At 39.8% G+C, this 19,795-nt stretch overlaps 1 protein-coding gene and 2 long non-coding RNA genes across 5 annotated transcripts in view; 2 read left to right on the forward strand and 1 right to left on the reverse strand.

Annotated features, from left to right (window-relative positions):
- FGFR2 (fibroblast growth factor receptor 2) overlaps window positions 1-11,398 on the reverse strand; it is a 171,967-nt gene extending 160,569 nt beyond the window's left edge. The window contains exon 1 of one of the 3 annotated variants that reach the window (XM_078391162.1): window positions 11,239-11,398. The gene's annotated coding sequence lies outside the window, so the exon portion shown is untranslated. The remainder of the gene's footprint in view (window positions 1-11,238) is intronic. The other 2 variants (XM_078391159.1, XM_078391165.1) reach the window with 2 other exon arrangements.
- The window catches only part of LOC140705953 (uncharacterized), a 35,845-nt gene extending 17,340 nt beyond the window's left edge, over window positions 1-18,505 (forward strand). Inside the window, exons 2-3 of the long non-coding RNA XR_013543917.1 lie at window positions 6,985-7,088; window positions 18,364-18,505. This is a non-coding gene — a long non-coding RNA (uncharacterized LOC140705953). The remainder of the gene's footprint in view (window positions 1-6,984; window positions 7,089-18,363) is intronic.
- A 21-nt stretch (window positions 18,506-18,526) lies between these two features.
- LOC144588384 (uncharacterized) overlaps window positions 18,527-19,795 on the forward strand; it is a 47,374-nt gene continuing 46,105 nt past the window's right edge. The window contains exon 1 of the long non-coding RNA XR_013543918.1: window positions 18,527-19,162. This is a non-coding gene — a long non-coding RNA (uncharacterized LOC144588384). The remainder of the gene's footprint in view (window positions 19,163-19,795) is intronic.

Below are 19,795 nucleotides of genomic sequence, written 5' to 3' on the forward strand. Positions count from 1 at the left end.
GATGGAGTAAGCTCCTGTCACTTGACCCAGCTCTTGCCAACCTAGCCATTCGAAAGCATGTAAAAATCTGAGTAGATAAATAGGTACCACCTTTGTGAGAAGGTGATGGTGTTCCATATCTAGTCGCTGGCCACGTGACCATGGAAACTGTCTATGGACAAAACTGGTCTATGGGCTGCTGGTTCTACGGCTTGGAGACAGGGATGAGCATTGCACCCTAGAGTCAGACATGACTGGACTGTTAAGGGGAACCTTTACCTAATCTAAAATTTCCTGCAAACTAGCAGAGTTGCACCATTTCTTCATCAATTGTTGAAACATTCCCTCAAAAGAGTAAAATTGTTAAAAGCTACACATTAGTTCGCAGATCTGGATAATGGAATGAATGAACCAGGTTTCCTAAAGCTTTTTTGCCCTTCTAGATCATTTGAAGCCTTAATATTTTGAAGAGGTATGTCCTGTCATTCAGAGTCAAATGCAATGAGGCCCTAGTTTGCAGCAAAACAAACTACAGAACACGGTCAAAGAGCCCGAAAAACCCACAACAACCAAATTACATTTGATTGGAAAACTCCTGTTTGAGTTCATGTTAGATTTCTCGTATTTATATTAATGACAATTACTACCACTTCCACCAATGTTTAAATTGTTATTGCTATGTGCTGTCAAGTCGTCGCTGAATTATAGTGAACCTAGTGGGGCTTTCAAGATAAGTAAAATATTTAAGTGGTTTAACCAGTTTCACACCCCTAGTGAGTTTCCATGGTTAAGCAGGGATTCAAACTCTGGACTTTTGAGTCTTAGTCCATCACTCTGTCCATTATACCACAGTGGGTAAAATTTAAATAGCTGACTACAAATATCAGAAGAACATATTTTTCCCTATTTGTTTTCCTACAACCACATGCATATACTTTTTTGAAAACTGAAAAGTAAACACAAATGCCTGAGACTGCAACTGCACAATCAAATACCATGGGATTTCCTCCAGTTATAAAAAAGATAAATTCAATCATTTGTTTATTTTGGATTTTTTATCTGATCACATGATATAAAGGACAATACAAATGTCTGGCCATTTTTGCTCTTGACATAGTTTTTCCTTCTGTTGGGGAATTCTGCCTTTTCCAAGCTGGAACAATTCAAATTCTATTATAATTGTTGTTGTTGTTGTTGTTGTTGTTGTTGTTGTTGTTGTTGTTGTTGTTGTTGTTGTTCAAAAAGACCAGGCACAGTCAAACAAAATTATAAAAACATGGACTACAAGTTTCAACCAAAAAAGTAAGTTAAAAATCGGCATGGTATGTATGCTGCTCCTAATACTGCTGTTTTTTGTAGCTCTGATGGTGTTATTCATTCATTCATTCATTCATTCATTCATTCATTCATTCATTCATTCATTCATTCATAACCCGCCTATCTAGTCAATTAATACCACTCTAGGCGGCTTCTGAGATCTGCTGCTGCTTATAATACTGTGTGAAATTTCTTGATACTGTTCCCAAAGCCCCAATGACTACAGGGAACACTGAAGTGTGTTTCATCCACAAGTGAGATGTTTTGATTGCTAGTTCTTTGAATTTTGCTAGTTTTTCCAGTTCTTTACTTTCAACTCGGATGTGAGGGCGATCTGGCTGCGACATCTGTCACCCCATTGATCGCCAGGGTTGATTCGGCTGATCTGGCTGGCTAGGCGGGTGTCCCCTTCCTCCCTCACCGCTCCATGTGCGTCCCTCCCGAAGCTGCGCGCTCGGTGGAAGAGGACGACCATCCCAGATAGAAGGAGTGTACCGTTCTTCGGTCAAGGGTATACTTTCAACTCTGACATCCCCTGGAATTACAATGTCAATGATCTAGACATTTCTTCATTCTATTACTACCATTCTGGTGTGGTATGTTCAAGGTGTCTTTCAGTTTGTATCCAGAAATCCCACAAGATCTTGACTTCCACATTTTCTGACACCTTTTCTACCTGATGTTCCCATGGGTTTTTGGAGGCTGGCAAGTTATATTTTTTTTGTATAAAAACCAGTGCACTAATTTTGCCACTCTATCATATCTAACTTTGTAATCTGTGCAATCTTTGGACAGTCACAAATGAGGTACAACATGGTTTCATTTTTTTCCTGGCAGAGTCTATATTTGCTGTTAGCACTAATTCCTTGGATCTTAGCTTTCATCACATTGTTTTGGAGTGCTTGTTCTTATGCAGCAAAAATTAAGCCTTCGATTACTTTCTTAATGGTCCCCAGTTTTAGTCATGCCTGTATTGAATTATTATCATGTTTTCCATCAATATTTCTCAGGTAATGGTTTATTTCTCCAACTGTTTATTTTATTTTCAAGTTGTTGTTTCTTATACTGAGCCGTTGTTTCTGTTGTTCTCAAAATATTTTCTATCTTCACCACCTTAAGTAATTTTTCTCTGCTTGTACTGATATAATCATTTAGGCTTCATTTTTCCTCCTCTTCTACCTGCTGTATTTGTAGTAATCCATGGCCTCCAATTTTTCATGGTAAATATAATCTGTCCACGTCTTCTATTATTATTATTATTATTATTATTATTATTATTATTATTATTATTATTATTATTATTATTATTATTATTATTATTATTATTATTATTATTGAATCTGGCAGTTCAGTGCTGAGTCATTGTATCCATATACTAGTTTAGGGCTAAATCACAAGACAACATTTTCACGTACATACAAATTAATTTATCCATAGTGGATATTGCCACAATCTATCTACAACTTAAAACACACAAATAATGAGAGAGATTTAGAAAACATTAAGGGTAATTCAATTCTTTTTTTTGAAAAAACTCTCCATTTTAAGAGTGTTGGATATTGTGCTTTTGTATCCATCATTCAAAACTACAGGAAATGACCTGATATTGCTGCACAATATTGTGCCCATGTTGTCAGCTGGAAAAAGGATACCAAACTTTACATAGGAGAAGCCTGAATGTTGACTACAGCAATGGCAGCAATCAAGATGGCCTACAGGATACTCTCTTGTGCTGACTTCCTTTCACAAATGTTAGCAGTCAAGATGATCTACAGCAGCCATTCTCAACAGGACTCATATCGCCCCCTGGGGATGCCAGGAATATTTGAAGGGACCACAAACTGAAAAATTTGAGAAGTTTCTGAAATATATCTGTGTTGTATCCGTGTGTGACAGGGGACCCTGGAACCTGAGAAAAGGGAGTGGCCAAAAAAAGGTTGAGAATAGCTGGTCTACAGCACTGGTTCTTAACCTTGGGTTACTCAGGAGTTTTGGACTGCAACTCCCAGAAGCCTTCACCACCAACTGTGCTGGCTGGGGTTTCTGGGAGTTGCAGTTCAAAAACATCCGAGTAACAAAGGTTAAGAACCACTGGTCTACAGGATACCCTCTTGAGCTCACTACTCTTGTGCTCACAAAAGTGATACCAAACAAGGGAAAATCCCAGAAGCTTACTCCTTTTTTCATTCATTAACCACTTCTCATCCAGACACAAAGCAATTACCAGGGTCATAAATAAACCTTCAACAACTAACATACTCTGCATAAACCAAACATTTTCTTTCCATGGCCATTCTACTAATATATATGTATGGTGAGGATGTGTGAAGGGCAAAGCAGAAAGGACTACAACATAGGTCAGGTCCATTGTCATTTAAGACTTGAGATTATTGTACGGTCATAGACCCAAAAATCCGAGGATAAAAACATTACATAAGTCCATTGTCATTGTGTTTCTCAGGATTCCACTTTTTATCTCATCCAAGTTATGTACAGGGTCCCAAAACCTACCTACCTCTCCTTCATGTGCATTCATTTCATATGAACTTTTCCTAATTACATTTATTTATTTATTTATTTATTTATTTATTTATTTATTTATTTATTTATTTATTTATTTATTTATTTATTTGATTTTTAAACCACCCATCCAGTGATCGGGCCACTACTCTAGGTAGCTTATAATAAAAGTATCCATAACACAAACTAACAAGTCATTAAACAAAGAAAGCAAACAAAACTTCAACTTAAATTAAATTTATAATAAGATATGCAATGGTAGCAGCTATAAAAATGAGGCTGATCAAAATTTAGTGAGACAATAATAATAATAATAATAATAATAATAATAATAATAATAATAATAATAATAATAATAATAATAATAATAATAATAATAATAATAATAATAATAATAATAATAATAATAATAATAATAATAATAATAATAATAATAAAAACCAGGGGCAGGAATATGAAAAGCACACATTTTCCCACACACTTTCCAGCTTTGATATTTTAAAGACACATGCATTTTTATGTGTATAATTTGAAAAAGAAGCAAGTGAAAGAAGAATCTGATGGTTTCCATTTTCTCCTGATGCCCCCCCCAAAAAAACCCAAAGCAAACAGAAAAACAAAAAATGAGAACTTTGTGCAAGCTTTTAATCGTCTCACAGAGTGTGATACAATCATGACGAAAAAAGACTTTGGTTAGTGTGAATTTGTTTTTCCCCTATCATGAGTCAGGTATCTGGCTGTGGACCCAGAGTGGATTCCATAAGAAGCAGCCTATGTGGCCTTGGGCAAGTTGTGCAGTCCAAGATGCCCTCAAAAGAAGGGAAGGGTAAATCTCTTCTGAGCACTCCCTAAAGCCCTGGAAACAGTCGCCATAGGTCAGAACTGACTTTATGGCACCCAATTATTACTATTATTCTTCTTCAAGATAATAAAATCTGCTGGAAGGGATTGCCACTGCTGATACCTCAAGTAAGCAATGCCTCTTCCAGATGACTATGGAATTTTCAATAGGGAATATGGAACCGAATAGAATAAAATGGAAAAGGAAGTTCAACATCCTTTCAGCCTTTCTGACTGCCCACTGATGGCTGAATTACACTAATACTTAAGTAATTGATACTTAAGTAATGGATCTCATCTTTCACTTTCTGCAACCACAGAAATGCCTGCTTCATGACCATGTCCTTTTGGAGATGGTGTAGTTGTGAGGAACCTCTACACGTTTTAGACTACATCTCTCACAATCCCTTACCACTGGCCATAGTGGGTGAAGCTGATAGAAATTGTAACCCAAAGGACCTAGAAAAGCAAAGGTTCTCAATTCGTGCTCTGTTCCACATGCTGTTTACCATTGCCTTTGTTTCTGCCAGAGAGTGACACATTCAACAGCTTTAAAAAGAAAATTTTCAACCTCTCTGATCATCATTAAAATTTTGGCTGTCTTTTGGGGAAAGGTTTACCTGGAAGCAATGACTAACATCTGGACAATGCAAAGCTTAATATGTGGTTATATGCACACCACACATACATAGAACTTCTGCATACTCTACAATCTATAATTGTAGTAAATAGTATTAAATATTGTAGCGTTCATCAAATACTTAAACATATGGGCCATTTTCAGTAGGAAAATATGTTCAAATAAAATAAATCCCTCTGCTTTTCAGGACTGCAAATTCCATTTTAAAGAAGCAATAAAGGCTCAGGGAGTCTCAGAGGAAACAATGCATTAAAAGTTTTCGCAAAAGGTTGCCTCCACCATTTGACCCTGCTGTTTTTTGCACAGTACTATGAGCTCCACAGTCATCTGTGGGCCAAGATGTCATTTCTGCAAACAACATGTTTAAGACAAAGGTTCTCTCTAGTACATTATCGCTACAAAGCTTGTGTGTTATATGCTGTCAAGTTGCTTCTGACTTACAGGACTCTACTCAGGTTTCAAGGAGTAGTTTTCCACTGCCGCCACTTCTCCCAATTTTGTGGGGCTGTCTGGGGGTCTGAACCCAGGTCTCCAGGGTCCTAGTCTTACACACTATTTACTGTACTATACCAACACAACCTATGTGACCCACCAAGTACTCACACTTTGAATCCTTATATGGTAGTTCTCCAAGAGCTCAGTAAAATCACAAAACACTCAGAACCTTCTAGTCAGCACAGCTACTTCCCAAACCTAGGATAAACCTTATGCATTCAGCTTTCAAGCCATATGAGTTATATCTATATCTATATAAATCTCACCTTTCAAATAAGACCACAAGAGATTAGATTAGATTAGAGAGAGAGAGAGAGAGAGAGAGAGATTGCACCTTGCACCTTCCAACACCAGACCTAAGCACTGCAAATATTCAAGATCATAAATTCAAAATCAAGTCATACAATCCAACTATTTGAAAACACAACAGAAACTATAGTAGCAACTACTTTTGTTTAAAGCAATATTCCAGAAAGAAAGAAAAAAGAACAATCAATCTCACAGGGTCAGATAAATAAATAAATAAATAATCTGATAGCAATAGAAAATCAGCTAAGGAAGGATGTGGTCAGCCTAGGAGCAACATGAACCAGGTTCAAATTCCCAGTCTCCAATGAAACTCAGTAGGGAATTTGGCATCAGACAGTGAAGCTCTAGTTCTTGGCCTACCTTACAGGTTCATTATGCATATATATGGCAATTATACGCCCATCGCCAATGTTTCTTTCGCTAGCACAGTGGTAGAGAGGGTGGTCGCCGATCAGTTACAAGCTCTCGTGGATGAGACCAATGCCCTGGATCCATTCCAGTCAGGCTTCAGGATGTGCCACGGCATGGAAACTGCATTGGTCGCCTTGCTTGATGAACTTTTGAGGGAAGCTGACAGGGTCAAAATGTCCTTGTTGGTTCTCCTTGACATCTCAGCCACCTTTGATACTGCTGACCATGGTATCCTCCTGGGGAGACTCTCTGAATTGGGGATTGGTGGCCTAGCTCTTGCTTGGCTCCAATCCTTCTTGGAGGACTGTTTCCAGAGAGTCCAGCTTGGAGAGAATGTATCAGCCCTATGGCTCCTCAATTGTGGGGTGCCGCAGGGATTGATAATCTCTCCGATGCTGTTTAATATCTATATGAGGCCGCTGGGTGGAGTTATCAGGGGGTGTGGTACTTTACATCTCCTTTTTTCCCAACAGTAGTGGATGCCGTTGCATCCCTTGAGCACTGCCTGGGGGCTGAACAGCAATGGATGCAGGAGAATGGACTGAAGTTGAACCCAGACAAGACAGAGGTCCTGAGGGTGGGTGCCTCTTCTATCAGTGATTTGTGAAGCTTGCTCTCTTTGGGGGGGCCAATTCACACCATGAAGAGTGTGGTCCGCAGCTTGGGGGTCCATCTTGAGCCAGCGTTTACCATGGAATTCTAGGTGGCGTCTATGGCCCGTTCCGCCCACTTACATCTTTGGTGGATTGCCCAGCTGTGCTCCTATCTTGATGTTGGGTCGCTAACCATTCTGGTTCATGCACTCATAGTCTCAGGATTAGATTACTGCAATGCTCTCTATGTGGGACTGCCCTTGAGACTGAGGCTGAAACTACAAATGGTCCAGAACACAGCTGCCAGATTATTAACTGGAGTGAAACAATACCAACATATTTCCCCCACTCTGGTAGCCTTACACTGGTTACCCATTTGTTTCCACATTGATTTCAAGGTACTAATGCTTACATATAAAGCCCTAAATGGTTAAGGACCTTGATGCCTGGCAGAGCACCTGCTCTCACCCTAGTTCTACTCGTGTCACTCAATCTAGCCAGACTGAGCAGCTGAGCGGCTTAACCCAGAGAGGCCCGGAAGGAGAGAACAAGAAACCGGGCCTTCTCGGCAGTGGCTCCTCATCTTTGGAACACCTTACATCCAGAGATCTGACTGGCAACTGTGCTGGGAATTTTTAAAAACAAATTGAATACTTGGTTCTTCTGGCAGGCCTTCCCCCCCTTCCATTATATAGCTTCCTTATCCCATCTTGGATTCTATTTTCTTTATTGATTTTTATTGCTTTTATGAACAAAGTTATTTGAATGCTTTTTTGTCTTTATATTCTGTAAGCTGCCCAGAGTAGATTCTCAAATCTAGATGGGCAGGGTAAAAATGGAACAAATAAATAAATAAATATAGAATGGGATGATAGCTATGTGTACTATTTTCAAAACGAACAACAATACACAAATCTCCAGGACCAGTGAGTTTCACATTTGGGGCACTACAACAGATAAGTATGAAAGCCAGTGTGTTGCAGTTGAGTGTTGGGCTAGGATTCAGAAGATCTGGATTCAAATCTGAGCCTGATTATGGAAACTCACTAGGGGGATAACAGTCGTAAGACCATTCTTTAAATATCTCACATACCTCTGAAACCCAGTGAGGACAGCCATAACTCTGGTGCAACTTAATGGCACATCACAGATAAACACAAAGACCATTCTCTTGTTCATGCTAGTGATGCTTCTAATGGTGTCTGGGACATAGAAGAAGCTCTCTTACTAACTTCAATAGACAGGGCCATACAGGAGAAGATGGCCTGTCAGATTCCGTGGCCCAAGTCATAAGCAACGCAACTTTGTGGGTCACAAATTTGTGTGGATGTGATCTACATTAATATGTATGGAAAGCATAAGGGCCATATACATAAAGTATAGGAATATACACGCTCCCAACATCTCCATGTGCCCAACTCCATCAGTTCCTTATTTTGCCTCATTAAACAGCAAGGTGTGAACACAGTCTGTGCTCACAAACACTCAAATATGGGTAGAAACCTCCAGTGTCACTGAGAACACCACTTTATCCTTGATTGTTTAATGTTTTATCAGTATCCCTGACTTAAGTTTGGTTGAATGCAATCTCTTAGAAGCTACATAAACCTGTGGTTTTAACTCATGCCTTGGAAGTTCCTCCTAGAGATGGGCATCAACCACCAAACTGGTGGTTTGTGCTGATTTGTTTTTCGGCCAGACTTGTGTTTGGCACTTCCCAGCCCCATCTCCTCCAGCGAGTGCTCCCTCAGAGAGGTAGAGCCTAGAGAAAGTGGGGCAGGAAAGCTGGTTTGCTGCTTGTTTAGCTGAAAATATGAACCAGGACAAACTGGTTTGGCAGTTTGTGCCCACCTCTAGGTCCTCAACATTCTGAAGTGATCATCTCAGAGCTTCCACCTTTCTATTTTAAAAAAGTGTAATAAGTGTCCAGCTTTCAGACACTTATTACACATTTGCCTGAACATCAGAATACAAGGTCTGTCACATAGTAAAAGCCAAGATATCAACAGATAGAAAGCCAAGCCAAGCCTCCTCTTGAATAGTATGTTTTGATTTCTTTTACAACTTTCTTTATGTGATCAACTTGCCATGGATCATTAGACCTACACTTTATATGTAATGGACTGGGAGGTGGTGGAATGAAATTAAAGATTCCGGAGGTGGTGGCATGAACTGCACAATTTTGGTCAGTGATCAGTTTCCCTCCTCCTTCTTTTTTGCTGCACGAAGCAAAGCCTTCTCAGCTGCCCCTTGTTAATGCATAGGATCCATGCACTAGTGATCCCACTAATGATGAGAGATAGTGTAGCCCCAGTGGCAAAGCAGGAGGACCCATGGAGGGGGCAGGACTTGTCCATAGACTTCCACAGACCAAATAGGGAATCTAAAGTGGTCGCAATGACCAGATAGGCGAGGTATAAATAGAATAAATAAATAAATAAATCTCTGCAGGCCAGATTTGTCCTGCGGGCCAAAGGTTGCCTTCCCCTTTTGTAAGAGAGGGCCCCCTTCCCATGTTTTGGAATGTTGGTCTATTTTTTTTTATTTTCTAATTTTTAGAGTATATATTTTAATTGTATTTTAATTGTTTTATCTTTTCTACTGTCTTTTAATTGTTGTAAGCCGCCCAGAGACCTTTGGGTAGCGTGGGTGGCATATATGTTAAATAAATAAATAAATAATGGAACATAAAGCCCAAATAGAGCATTATGCTGCAATGGGATTTTGTAATAATAATTATGTGACATCAAGTCAATTATGACTTATGGCAACCCTTTTGGAGGGTTTCTAGATAGAGAATACTCAGAAATAGTTTACCACTCCCTTCTTCTGGAGGCACCTTGGGATTGCATAACTTGCCCAAGGCTACACGGGCTGGTTCTTCTCCTGTGGTGCACAAACTCCCAATCTCTGACTCCACAGACAGACATCTAACTCACTGAGCTATTCAGTCAGCTAATAGGATCTTTAGAAATTTCTTTAGAAATTATAAATTGCCTGTTAGGAAACTCATCCTCATAAGAGAAGCATGCTTTACTTGCACCATTGTATTAATTGTATCAATATTTGCCCTTTTCAGCTCTGAGGATCTATGTGTGTGTTATGTGCCATCAAGTTAGTTCTGAGTTATGGTGACCCTAGTAGAGTTTCCAAGGCATGTAAGCTTTTGAAGGAGAGGTTTTACCAGTGCCATCTCCCAGTGAGTTTCTGTGGCTGAGCAGGGATTTGAACCCAGGTCTCCTAAATCCTAATCCAACAGTTTTCACAATACTACATCGGCTTGCTGGATTTAAATGGATGAAAATCAAATCAACTCTCTGAAGCTCCAGACAATCCTTGAAATACCACGTTGCCCGATTCAGTAAGTATTTTTCCCTAGAACTGAAAAAAGTTTGGGGTGTGTACAGATTTGTATACATACATGTGCACATTTGTCTGTTGCTATGTGTTCATGTAGCCATCCTTATCAAGAATTATCCATACCTTTGATCCTCATTAGATGTCTGGAGAGCAAAAGGCTAGCAACTGCTAGCCTAGCTTTCCTTGTCATCGCACCCCCCCCGAGCCACTGTTAACTCAGTCTCCTAAATCCTCCTGTGGCACAAATCAACACTCCTGCACATAACAAGATGTGAAAAACCAAGTTTTATAGGAATGGCGCATTTGAACACATACTGTATTCCAAAATGCATGCCAGAAAGGGAAGCATGCAAAAAACAAAAAGCATGCCAGAAAGGAAAGTAGGTGGCACATGCCTGACTGCTAACCCTAGCTCCAAACTCTTCCATCAACCTTAAGATCTTTCTTTCTCTGTCCTATCCATCCAATCCATTTTTTAAAAAAAGTCCACACAAACCATGACTATCTGTTCCACAGTAAACCGCAGCGAGCAAGAATTGTGAATTGGAACCTCCGAGTTAAAACACAAAGGCATTCAGTCCTAGGCTGAAGTTACCAGCGGTTGTTTCTCTCTGAATGCATAGATGAATTCTCTACACTCCCACAAATATCCCATTGGGGGGGGAAAAAAACAAGAACAGAGAAACATGCAATGAAGATGATCTAGCAGGGACCCTTTCCATTCCGCAGCACAAAACCCATTTATTTTCAGATCATACAAGAACTCTACAGTACCTGGTCTCCGTGTATTTCCCTTTCAATACGCAGAAGCTTCAGGAGCATGAGGCACTTCAAGGGAAGGCAAAGTGTGCTTGAAAAGTGTGTTCTAAGTACCTTCTGCGTGTTACAGCTTGACAGCTCTCTTCTATTATGTGGGTGGCATTCTTACAAAGAGGCAGAGGCTTGTAGCTAAGAAAATGATATCACATTTTAGCAAAGTTAACTCACTGAGTGCCTTAACATGCAGGGAGCACAAGTGCAAGATAGAGACTTTACTTTCCCATTGTGAATGTGCAACGGTTAGTCTTGTAGTGGGCATGGTCCATGAATCCTCCCTCAAGGAAGTTGTCCTGATGCAGGCATTTTGCATTTCCCTCAGCTTTTGGAAAATAGACAATAGAGTAGAAAACACAACAGCTCCATCAGCACTACTGCAATTGCCCTGCAGCTGCACAAATACCATCACCGTTTTCACAAAGGTAGCTGCATTAGGCCAATGAAACACAACAAAAGTGGGCATAGGCACAGGCACAATATTGCAGCATCTTTATGATGAATAGATTTATTCCGGTGTGAGCTTTTGAGAATTACAACCCACCTCCCTAGATACTTCCTCAGGGATTTCCTGCAGATTTATCAACACGAGGTGTGTGGGTTGTATGGAGGTGGGTTGGGAGAATGGTCCCTTCTCACCCTCCATCCAGAATCACTCACTCCAAGCTTCCATACTTGTTTTAATTTTTCATTGAGTATAATCAGGATTCTTCCAATTTGGATTTCCATACCACAAGGCATCCCCTCTTTTCCTCCTCCCCTCTTTTACCCCTTCTTCCTCTCATCCCCTCCTCATTTTCTGCCCTGTCTCTTTCCTTCCCAGAGGCAGAGGTTGAGGAAAGGCATTTCCACATATAACATCACAGCTAATGTCAGGAAAGTTTGAATTGTGCATGTGCCATAGGAACTGGGCTTATTCAGGACAAAGAAACAGAGATGGCTGACACATCTGGCACTAACAATAGGGAAAAGTCCCCAGGTGAATTAAATTAATCCTGAAGTAGAAGGGAAAGGGAAGGGATTAATTTGAATCTCCTATAAATTCATATAACCAGTGGTTCCCAAACCTTGGGTCTCCAGATGTTCTTGGACTGCATTTCCCAGAGTTCACCACTAGTTGTGCTGGCAAGGGCTTCTGGGAGTTGCAGTCCAAGAACATCAGGGGATCCAAGGTTGAGAACAGCGGCATTAAGCTAATTTGAATTGGTTTGCAGGAAAGCCCTGAGGAAGTATCTAGGGATAGAACCACTTATTTACCAAGAAGAAATGTAGTCTGGATGAGCCCTGTGTTTAAGTGTAGATAAAATCTCAAAGCCATCAGAATACTTTGATTTTGCTTTGTTTTTATTAAACAAATATCAGTTACCTGTTGAGGACTGCTATGATTGCAAATGGGGTGGTAGATGCAAAATTCTAGCCATCACCTGCCATGCGGATATCGGTGTACCAATTTTTATTGTTATTGTTGTTGTTTATCCCAAAAGCAATATTAGAAGCCATGCAGGCATCTTCATCGGGCCAGTTTTCAAATGTGTCCAATAGAAGCAAGTCTATTTTGCGTTTGTTTAGGACAGTTCTGTCATTTCATCAGCCTTTAATTTCTGGCTATCATCAGCTTTTCCCGCAATCACTGCCTCTTCCAGAAAGACTTGTCTTCTTTTGATGTGCCCATAGTACAACAGCCTCAGTCCCCCCTTTTTTTCTTTTTCATTTTTTCTTTCTTTCTTTTTTTTGTTTTTTTTTGTTTCTAGAGAGAGTTCAGGCCTGATTTGATCTAGTACTCACTTACTTGTCTTTCTTGTGATCCATGGCATCCATAAATTTACTCTTTTCTCTTTTGCTGTTTGTTGTTGTTTAGTCGTTAAGTCATGTCCGACTCTTCGTGACCCCATGGACCAGAGCACACCAGGCCCTCCTGTCTTCCACTGCCTCCCGGAGTTTGGTCAAATTCATGTTGGTAGCTTCAGTGACACTGTCCAGTCATCACGTCCTCTGTCCTCCCTTCTCCTCTTGCCCTCCCACTTTCCCAACATCTGTCCTCTACTCTGAGATATTTGGTATACTGATGGAGCTGCTACTGCCCCTCAGTCTTCGGTGCCTGGACTGCAGCTAGAAGTAGCACCACCCCATTGTTTAACGTCTACACAAAGCCACGGGGAGGAAGATACCTAGAAGTTTGAGGGGAAATGCCATTGATATGTGGATGACTCTACCATTTGTTTCTATGTATCAGTTCCTTAGAGGTTGGGGAACTCTTGAACAGGTATTTGGAGGCTGTTTGGGGATATAAATTAGCAAGCAAGATGAAATTCAATTCAGCATTGATAGAGTGTGTGGAGAGATTGGCTGATCTGAACAGCTACTTTTGGATGGGAGTACACTCTCTGTAAAGATGAAGAGCCTCCTGAAAACATAAGTTGTGGCAGTATCAAGGACTTGTTTTCTCACCTCAGGCTTGTACACTGGCTGCTATTTTGTCAAGAGGCAATGGCCAAGATCCTGTTGCTAGTACAGTAAATCACACTTGAGGAGGCCCATCAAATCAATGGGAATTTGAGGAGTCAGCTCCTCTGTGCATTCAGCTGATTTCAGTGGGCCTGTTCTGACTGTGATTTACTTTAACTATTACTATTACTTTTCAGTAAGAGTAGGCCCATTTGAATGCCCTAGTTACATCCAAACTGGGCTGCTTGAGTACATTTTATATGAGACTCACTTTAAAGACAATTCAGAAGCTTAGTCTGCAGAAATTCACTATAAGGTCACTAACCTTCTGTCACATACAGCACTGATGTTACCTGTCTGTCATGGGTTTGGAGGGAAAGTTCCATCCTATGGGGAGTGGAAGGCGGGACATCAGGGGGGAGGAGCTGTACTGTATATATATTTGGAGCTGACGTGGAGAAGTGGAGTTGGAGTCTGTGGGTCAGACTGGGTACAACTGTTTGTCAGATAGTACATACCTGATAGGTTCAGGTTTCTATCTAGGTAGCCAGAACGGATAAGTTCAGGGTCTGTGCTTTACCTTAAAGTGTTCCGTGGGAACCAATCTGTTGTATGTATATGATTGGGACTATCCCAAGTTCCAGTATCCTATTTACCTGATTCTTTTATTTACCCTGTTGGTTGTTTCAATAAACCTTGTTCTTTTATTTATTAAAATCCATTCCTGGTCTGTGTGACTCCTTATAGGGAATGGTTGGTGGCAGCATAACTACAGGGTGGGATACTCCAGTAGGTCTGGGGTTGTCACACCTTCCTGATCCAAAATTCTAAATTTAATGTCACAGACCTTATCATGTACTCTACCGGACTCTCCTGCCAATTTTAAATGGAAAATAATGTACTCCATTCTTAAAGAGTTTTGTGACACACTTAACAGCTACACAGAAGCACTGCCCCCTAAGAGGTAACAAAAATCTGTTTACAACATAAATGGCCTAACAGAAAAAGATAGAAATATTTTTAAATTGTGTCCTGTAGGAAGGAAACAAGATTATTGATCATAACATAGGAAGCATTAATGAACACATTATTTTTCCCATATCTGGTAAAATGCTTGCAACAAAACTCATGGTCGAAAACAGAAGTGCTATTTCTCATCCTCCTGTTTCTGTCCTTCTTGTTTTTATGATTGTTATTCTATCCACACCAACAGGTCTGGCTTAAGAGGCACAAAGCATGAAAACTCCTGCCAGAAAACTAAATGAAAACAGAGTTTTGCTGAATCTCCACATTTGCCATACTCCTGTAGGATTTTTATATATATATATTAAAAAACAATGTCTTTAGACTCGGTTTCGCTTAACAAGAAAAGAGCTGGAATCCTCAGCGGCTTTATTTTTGTTTGGTTTTTTTTCCTCCGAAGGTCCTACTAACCAAAGGTTTGGTCTCTCTACCCCATCCAAGTGAGGCAGCCAAGAAAAAGAAGAAACAACGGCCGCCTCCGCCGTTGCTACTGCTACTATTGAGCACAGAGGCCTCCTTTACTCTATATGTGATTTATGGAATGAAGCTCTTGGCATGCCTGCCACAGGCTGTCACAACATGTGTCAGAACTCCACGACTGAAATATGATCCCGTTGCCTTCCAAGGCACTGTGGCTTTGAGCAAGTTCTTTTAGCAAAAATTGCAAGCAGTCATTTTCTCAGGAGTCTGTATTCTTCCTCCTTGCGGCTGTGTGAAACGAATAGCAATCCGACATCTCTCCCTAGTAGCAGGTTGGGATGCGCCACATTATTCTTTATGGATGCATTCAGAGGCATTCAATGCAAGAGAAAATGACTTCACTAAATAGCTGTTCTTTACTCTATTGACACACTATTTCTGTTCTCAGAGCACTAATAAAACACAGGAAGTACTTACCCAGATGGACAGCAGAGCATCATTACTCACCTCAGGGCCCAAGGAGAAAAATGCATGTGGAGGCAGGGACTGTTGGGGCAGGAAGCTATCAGGAACGTTGCTTTTCCAACATTACTTGTAATGTTATGTTGGGAAGATGGCAATAGCCACTTACTTTTGTAAAGTGTTAGATATGATCTTGGTCAGCCAAGAAGTGTGAGACATGATCTTAGGTGCAAATTTTCCAGGACCTCTTTTGCAATTCATACATCTCAAAGTAAAATCTCATTCATCACCCTACATGCAGCCATTTCCTACCTTTCCCATGACTACACTTAAAATTTCTACGTTTTATTGGAGCATTCTCAGTTCCTATGTGTATGGTTACAAGCACCACTAATCCAGATCCATCTCTGAACTAAGACCACTAACCGTGGGATGAGTCCAGTCTGTCCATCCTTTCTAAAAGAAAAATGCTTGCCCATTCTTTTATCATCATATTTCATCATAATTAGTGTAACGTTCTGCTCATTGACCTCCTTCTATCTTATTTGTTGATTGATTCATTCGTTCATTCAATTTTTATACTACCCATCTAGCAAATTGCTACTCTGGCATTGTACAAGAAATTAAACATATGTTATACAGTGATATAGACAACTGACTATCCAACCCAAGACAAGTGGTGAATCAATTTCCAGAACATTCTACAATATTACATTAATCCTAACCTTATTGTCCCAGCTATTTGGGAAGATTCTCTCCAAAGTCTTATCTGAACAGTTCTATTTTTAGAATCTTTTTGAATGTGCAAAGGGATGGTGTCTGTCATATTTCCTGCAGGAGAGCATTCCATAGAGACATGACCACTGCAAAGAAAGCCCAGTTTCTGGTTAGTATTTTCTGGGCTTCTCTAGGAGTTAACGCCCACAGGCATGAGGTCTGTGATGACTGGATCAGACGGGAGGCTGAACTTGGAAGAAGACATTCAGACAAGTAGGAAGGTCCCAAACTGCTTAGGGCTTTATATGTTAGAACCAAGATCTTGAATCTGGCACAGAAGCAGGTCACTAATCAGTGCAAGTAAAACAGAATTGGGGTGATATAGTCACATTTCCTCATACTAGCCACCAATCTGACTGCAGCATTCTGGACCCCCTGAAGCTTCCATACCAGCTTCAAGGGAAGCGCCATATAGAGTGCATTGCAGTAGTCAATTTTTGAGACTACTGGTTGGCAGAAGGCAGAGTAGACCACAGTGGAGGCACGTTTTTCTATAGTTGGTGCTGATGAAGAATCAAATGCAGGCTGTGCGCCTGATCCTTAATAGGGAGGGCAAATCCACCAAGTTTAGGGGAAATGCCCCTCAGACAGGCAGGAGAACTCCCCAGCAACCTGATCTCCATCTGGATTTAGTTTCAACCTGTTCTTCCTTCTCTAATCCAGAACTGCCTCCAGGCATCCTTCAAGGCCCCTTGACTAAAGATGGGCACAAATTGCCAGTTCAGCCATTTAGACCGGTTCGTCTTTTGGAAAAAAGATGATGGTGCTTCCCAACACTGTCTCCTCTGGCAGGCGCCAACTCAGAGGCAGCACCTGGCTTCTGTACCCCCTCACCTCTGGGTGCTGCCTGTAAGTGAGCATCCACCAGAGGAGATGGGGCTGGGAAATGGCAAACATCTGTTTGTCTGAAGGATAAACTGGTACAACCCACCAAACTGGCAGTTCGTGCCCATCTGTACTCTTGACCTTTTTCCCATTTCTGTTAGAAATGCTGCACATTTTATTTCTTTCCGCTTGCCATGTTTGAACATGATACTCCTTCGTTTGATTAACTTCACTGGCTTCTACTTTTCCACTGTATTAAGTTTCAAATTAAGTCTCCAGATTTTAAGAACCGTTTTTTCAGAGCTTTCAGATCTTAGCACTTCTGTTTTACTTTGCTTTTATATGCTGCGTTGCTTTAATACTTTGCTGCTGATTTTATTATGCACTGTTTTGTTGTTCTGTATTGCTTGTATTAAATACTTTTAATTTTGTGTACCTAGGCCAGAGAAGTCTGGTAACTGAGAGTTCTCAGCTGGAAAGAAAGAAAGAAAGAAAGAAAGAAAGAAAGAAAGAAAGAAAGAAAGAAAGAAAGAAAGAAAGAATAATTACAAAACAACAAAACAAACAAAACAAAACAAAACACAACAACAACAACAACAACAACAACAACAACAACAACACAACAACAACAACAACAACAACAACAACAACAACAACAACAACAACAATAATAATAATAATAATAATAATAATAATAATAATAATAATAATAATAATAATAATAATAATAATAATAATAATAATAATAATAATAATAATAATAATAATGTGCTTTATACCAGAGTGCATTCCAATTGTTAAAAACATTTAAAATATGACTGCATTTTAGAAATGAAGAAATCCCTCCTCCTTATGTTTCAACTCTTCTTTGAGTGTAGTTTTCCTTCTCTTTGTCTCACACATCTCTTCCTGTGATGTGTGAGACAAATTCAGTTCTTCCCATCTTCCTACTCATCCCTTTTTTATTAATAGTTTCCACCAAATCTGAATGAATCATAATGTCCTAAAGTAATTTTACATCAGAAACAGAATGTGGCCCAGCACTATTCAATGCAATGAGCCAGTCTTTTATGACAATCATGTTTTCCAATCCTCTTTGTAATTTAATTTTTCTCTTGCTCTCTTTCTGATTAGCCTTTTAAGTCACCCATGGGACCTATCATATGAAGTGGGGAAGGAAAGGGCCCAATGGTTCAGAGGGTCCTAGGCTGAGGGAGCTTGCTGTGAGGTAAGAAATGAGGATAAACTGTAGATCATGGCTTAGGGTAAGGGACTGTGGTGTCGTGTGTAAGGGGGAAGGTGTGTTACAGATTTGTGCCAGGCTCCACAAAATAATGCTTGGGTCCTATTCAACCATCTCTCCATTTTCTCTTCTTGTATTTGTTGCCTCCATGTGGTTCAAGTAAGAGCCTTTGGTGTTTTTCTCAGTTATAAAATGCCTAGCTGATAATACCTTATTGTACCTACAAGATGGACACAGGAGCTTACTCAGTGAACTATGAATGGTTCACATCACTTCACTTGTCAGCCAGTGACAAAACACAGTTGCCAAGTTAACTCCAATGTAAGAAAGTTGTTGGAAAATGCTTTAAAATAGGTATTCTGAGACATTTTTAGGTAGTTAAGTTATTTTTCCCAATTTTTGTGCCATTTTCTTATCAATCTCATCAGCTTTAGCTATCTAGGAGGTAGCAGATTGGGATGCTGCTGAATACTCAGGCACAGAGTATCCTTTAAAAAAAAAAACCTCAGGATTCAATGTGTGATGCAATATTGTTGACCTGTCAATCTTGAGTTGCAGGAAACAGAACTAGAAGAAAGAGGATGGACAGCTGCCTTATCAATTAGCACAGAGAAGGAATGTGGAACATGAATGGCACCATCTTGTAAGGATATAAAACCAAGAGCTGAGTAATGAACCGTGGAGCCCGAGGTAGGAGTGCCAAAATATAGCATCAGAAGAACATATCTGCTAATTATAAAGTTCAAAATTAATAGATTTTTTTTTAAAAAAAAAAGAAAGCCGTTTAACAAGTTTTAAAATAGGAAAATAATAATGGGGGGAATGAAAGCCAAATATGGATTTGCTATAAATCCTTTTTAAGGCCATTTTGGGAGACAATTTTATAGCTTTTAAGATTTTACTTTCAGCATAAATTTTAATATTTTCATAATAAGAACACTATGGCATTTTAATATTCATCTCTTTAGTAAAAATGTGTAATTTGTTTCGTATACTCTGCTAACATTGGTTGAGTAGGCAGGCAGGCAAACAAAGAGAGATTCTAAATCTTCTTATAATGCTTCTGTACCTCTAATATAGGATGATTTCAGAATCAATGCAGTAGTTTATACCTCTCTAGGATCCAGTCTATTTACAAATACAAGTCAGAATTTAGATGCAGGACACATGAGTTAGGAATAAAATTAATTATATCAAGTGAGAAAGCTAAGCATTTGTGCAGACTGCCCTTCTATTTCACTACTCAAGTGATTATAAACACTTTACAGTATGTGTGGAGTTCCAAAGTTACATTTTGAGAAACAATTTGTTCCTGTTACTAAT

This window comes from Pogona vitticeps, chromosome 3 (assembly GCF_051106095.1).
Source record: "Pogona vitticeps strain Pit_001003342236 chromosome 3, PviZW2.1, whole genome shotgun sequence".
Lineage (NCBI taxonomy): Eukaryota > Metazoa > Chordata > Lepidosauria > Squamata > Agamidae > Pogona > Pogona vitticeps.